The sequence below is a fragment of the Rhagoletis pomonella genome, unplaced genomic scaffold (assembly GCF_013731165.1).
Source record: "Rhagoletis pomonella isolate Grant_MI unplaced genomic scaffold, Rhpom_1.0 Rhpom_scaffold_00006, whole genome shotgun sequence".
In the NCBI taxonomy this organism is placed as follows: Eukaryota; Metazoa; Arthropoda; class Insecta; order Diptera; family Tephritidae; genus Rhagoletis; species Rhagoletis pomonella.
Window position 1 is genome coordinate 23,605,508 of NW_023458560.1, and position 5,550 is coordinate 23,611,057.

Consider the following 5,550-nt stretch of genomic DNA (forward strand, 5'->3'; position numbering starts at 1 on the left):
ACTGTAAAACGATGCTAAAATCTTTTACAAAAACCATACAAATCCAATTTAAAATTATGTGCAATATTTATAAAAACCAGTCAGCAAGCATTACGAGAAATTTCAAGCTTTTTAATCTGAATTAAAAGAAAAAATATAAAGAGTTTTGTAGCTCATTAAATTTTGGTTATTTGAGTACAAGATTTCTAAGGAAAAAATTTATTCGATTTGACGTCGTTTCGAGTTCTCCCAAACGACTTCACAAGACCGACGTCGTAACGACGTCGATTCGAACTCTTCCTCCCTCTGTGGCAAATTGGGAAAAAGCAAACCGCTCAATTGTATAGTATTTACACAGTTCTGCACAGAGCAGCGCAACATATGAAACTTATCTCAAAAATTCAATTCCAAAATCACAGCTTACTGCCATGGGCCCTTAATGAGTTCGTATGAACTTGTTAGGGACGACTATACTAGCCCTAAACGCTTCATGTGTATTAGCATATGTTCTTCATGCTGAAATGTTTGGAGAGATTGGTTGGATGCGCATTAATAGGGAAGATATTTCTTCTGTCTTTGCATCAATATGCCTATCAGGCAGGGAAATCTTGTGAGACGGCTCTCTGTGGTTCCCAGAATGACGCAAAGACTATACCAAAAAAAAAATTCGCCTTTGGAATTTTTGTATACATTGAGGGTGCTTTGACAATGCCACCTGTGACGGTAGGTCCAACTGGGCTCTAACGCATGGAGTAGATTCTGTGCTGGTAAATTGGATTCGTTTAATCTAGCATTAGAGGATCTTTAGGATTCAGGCAGAAGGGGGTCAGTATGTCACGTGTGGAGTTCATGGGGGCTGTCCTCAGCGTGGCGTGCCTTCTCCTTTGTTCTTCTTTCTCCGGTGAAATATCTTATGTGGCCCTTAATACTACTGACGCTAAACCCTTTAAAACTAGTCTTGTGCTCTTCACTAGAAGGATAAATTGCCTATCCTTAAAGCAGCTAATATTCGGATTTCTTCTGAAGTAAAGTGTTTAGGAGTACACTCCCGTTAAAAAAAGGAACCTTGAAAGCCTTAACCGCGTTCTGGCAATATACTCAGACCTTTGGTAAAACGTGTGGTCTGTCACCTAGTGGAATGCAATGGATTTACGCCTGTACAATGAGAACCATAATCAGCTATGCATTGGGGTAACTCTCAATCAATAGCGTAGGAAATCTGCTTGCCAAAACTTCAAAGAACGGTTGCAGTGTGGTGTATGGGGGCTTTTCTTATAACAGCTGGAGACGCTAAGGGCACGTGAAGGCTAAAAAAAATGGGTGCTGGTATAATACAGTGCGGAGGGAGGCGGAAATTGCTAGAGGCAGGATTTTAGACCCGAACGTATTTTCACATGATACGCCCACGTTGCCTTTGCTGAAGAAATACTACAATGCAGAAGTTCCCTGAGCCTGAGTGCTGGCTTAACCCTAATACTGATCCCGGGTTTAGACATTGTATAATATTTACTGATGGGTCCGGAATTGATATAGAGTCAATGTATGGAGTCTGTTTTAAAGATAACGAGACAATCTTCACTGCTCTCTTGGGGAATTTCAAACTAATTCGGCTATGCAAGTATCGACTAAAGTATGTAGGGAAACACAACGAACTCATCTTACTCGGGTGTCTGGTCACTCAGGAGTACCGGTAATGAGACATCCGACCATTTGGTTAGAGAAGGCTCAGACCATGCATTCAGAATCCGCAATCAGTTATAGCAGTCCCACCTTTAGTCATCGAAGCCACCGTAAGAAACTGGGTGAATCTCAGTGATAACTGGGAAGCTTCGAGCGGCTGCAGGTGGCAAAACTTATCTTGAACTCCTTGGAAATATCGAGAATTCTGAAATAAAAAAAACTTTTCTCTACAAAAGGCGCATGCGCAATTTTCAGAAGCTGCCGAGATAAGGTGTTCTTGCATTTATTATCGTCGAGTTGCGAACTGGTTCCACAGTGCTCAAATGCGGTAAGTTTCAAAGTGTGTGAATGCATTCTCTCCGTGCCCTCGGTAAATATTGTAACACTTCAATAAACGTGTGCAGACGGACAGACACACCGGCTAATCGGCGGTAAGTTTCGATGAGTGATCGGACAGATGTCTTATGCGCTAACCAACGTGACTTTACAATCCTCAATCTGTAATAACGGACTAACAGCATAGCAACCACGTCAAACAGTAGCGCTTCAAAATGAAGCTACAGTTGAGCGCCTAGCAAAATGCAACGGTCAGGCTTAAAAGCGGTCAACATACAAAAATACACACTTAGCCATTTGTCATAGTACAACCGAGTGACGGCTAAATGAACTTTTACGGCATACGCGTGGTGGCCGAAAGTACGCATGGCGTCATAGCTGTGGCGGTGGAGTTTAGCTCGCCTTGTGCGAATAGGTGCAATTTCACACTTTGCCAACCAAGGCAAAGCGCTAATTCGGACAGTCGGCCAGCCATTCAGCTCAATGCGTTTGCCGTCCTTCTTCTTTTGTTTTATGTACATACATACATATGAATGTGTGCGCGTTCGTTGGAGATCTTCTTACGCTTGAGTATCTTATTGTTGCATGACGATTTTTATTGTTGTTAACGTTGGTTAAGTTGTTGTGGCGCGTTGTTTGGCGCAGATGTTTATGCGCTGGTTGATGGGAAAATTATGAAATTCATTATTTGTGTTTGCCTAATAATTATGACAGTAAGCGGACACGACAACAACAACAACAATAGCAACAGCAAAAGCAACTGCTCAATGGCATTGTTGGAGTTGCCTGCCTGTATTGAACAGGCGGACAACATGGGCTGTGCGTTGAGACGTGCGGGCGTGCGTCATAAAGTTGGCAAACTAACCCGACGTGGTCTTTATGTAGTACGACGCTCACAAAGCAACAAAGCGTCTATAGCGTACCGCCTTTGCCATTGCTTTTGCCTTTGAAGCGCCGCTTAAAGCATTGAATTGGTACTGCTTGCAGTCGTGGTGATTGTGTTTTTGCCGGTTTTATTGCTGGTAGGTGCTGTTGTTGGCGGCCCCTCTTCCGTTCTTCCGCATTGCTGTTCTTGCTAGCGCAAGACCGCTCGCTCGTCTAATAGGTTCATAAACGAGGTGAACGATAGGCCACACAATGTTGCCATTCCGTCTGCTGTGTGCTGCACCGCGCGCACTCAAACCACTTCAACACCTTGCCGCGTTTGTTGCAAGGGCCAGGCGTCACAGCGGTGGCGTTCACGCGTGAGGCGTGGCTTTGTGGAGCTGCAATTTTAAGAAAAATAAATAAATAAATATGTATGTAAATAAAAAGCTAACACTGCATTTTGAAAAAAGAAAAACACAGCGTCCAGGTGCTTGCGGCAGCAAAAACAATGCAAATAGTTGACTAGCAGCAGAAAAGTGTTTCCTGGAAATGCCGCAATGACACACCGTCAAAGGCTGTCGGCACTATTTTAACGCACCGCCAATGACTTGAGTTTTGGTTTCTCAATAGAAGCAGAACTGTCCTCATACGTATGTAGGTACATATATGTATATACAAATATGGACCTTCAAAACCTTCCAGTAGATATGCCTATAAGAAAAATATATATTTTCCAAAGTCTAGTATTTTTATGTTTCAATTTTGGCTTGCTTTTGCTGAAAAATTCTCGTAGTTATTTTAGCGGCACTCCATCGACCGTTGCCGTTAGGCTGAAGTAGCGGTAGGCCAAGGAAACGTGCTGTTTCGAAGTTGCTGACCCAAAGGGAGAGGGGTGCTAGCTGAGTGGGTTTGAAGGGCCAAATGATGAGATGGTTTGTGTGATGGGGGAACCTTCGCAAACCGAACATGTGGTTGGTACGTCTGGATAGATAAGAGTTTAGTCGGCTGCTATATGCAAACCTTAACTGTGCCTCAGTGACGCGGATCTCGCCAGCTGAAGCTATTCGTATGCAATTGGTTGTGATTGGGCTCCAATAAGGGGGGAGAGTCCCTGAAGGTGGAGACGGACTTTCTGTGTCTGTGTTTCCGTCGGGTCCAGTGGTTGAGTAGCATGTGTTTGGATCACATCCGTAAGCTCCGAGGATATGCCTTCTAACGTGCCTGTGGCTGTGTGAATGTTCTCTGCCATAGCAGCCAACTAGATATTGATCTACTTTAATGTACTTTGTAGACAATTGTGGTTGTATGCGCGAAGAAGGAGAGTAAGCTGTCACAGATGACCCTAAAATTTTTAGGTTATTTACCTTCGGAATTGTCATTGGTCAGGTGGTAAAGATTGGCACCAGTGATTGCGTCGGTGAGAGGGTTAGGCTCCGAGCAGTGAAGAAATGAGAATGTTCGGAGATATAGACGTTTTCGTTTGGACACAATTCATCAATTCCATAGCCGGCCACCAATATCGAACAATCGTCATTATATGAGTTCCGCAAAATTCCATCAGATTGCTGGGAAGCTGCGAGATCTACATTTGTTTCCTCGCGGATGGTTTCTAACGACTGCTGACCACCTAATTCGCCGTCTACCATTTAAGCACCACCGAGAGAGAGGATGCCTCACAATGTCTTCTAAAAGCAGGAAGCGGTGGTTTTCACATTTCCACGCATCTGGAATTATGAAGTTGGCCATCGACAAATTGAGATCCTTGATAAGGTATGCTGCTACCGCCGGACCCAATTTCTCCAGCATCGCAATGCATATTCGATCGGGACCACTGGCTTTCGCCTTCCCGATGGCCACCGGAACTTCGAATACAACCGCTGGTGATAGTAAAAGGCGTTTTGTTTTTTCGAAGCATGCAGAGTGAACTGCCGCCAAAAATAGCTCGCGCATCGCTTTGCGCCAGACGTGGCGTGATCACCGAATAAAATTTTCACGGTCACGGTTGACCGAAGCTTATTCTCACCATGGGTGACCTGGCAAGTCTTCAAGTGATCCTTCCACTTTTTACGCTTGCTTTGGTTTCCCAGCTACCGTATTTTCAAATTAAGGTCGTTAATGTGGGGATCGCCGGGATCAAGCTGGCATAGCTAAAGACGCTCCTTAGCTAGAACAACGTTTCAGCCGGAAAGTTGGGGTGGGTTTCTGCTAGAGGTCCGGATGGGCTGAAGCGAGCCGCTACAGCAGTGACAACTTCGCGGTGCTAACTTATGCCAACGTGTTTGTTTTTAGGTGAAGGAGGGTTCGCAAAGGTGATCTCTGTAGCTTCTCCGAGAAGCTAGACGTGAGCAACAAGGGACCACTTACCTTGTGGTCAAATCCCTGTATGACCTAAGGCCCTAACAGATTCTTAGCTAACTCCATTCGTTGCAGGTGTTGCACCTAACCTAAGTGGAGTTCAGATGAGATCGTCAGGAGCCCACGCAGCAGCAGCAGGTTTCAGTTTCGGGGTTGGACTTAATACCAGGCCGGAGTAGGGGGATGTGGAGCAACTCTGCTGCAAGGCGTTGCTATAGGGACAAATAACGATTGTTAGGGCTCTCCGATATAAACAGGACTAGGTCGCCGAAACAACAGCCCTGGGTTGGGAAAAGCGCGACTTTTGTGGGAATGAAACTCGAAAACCTTTCG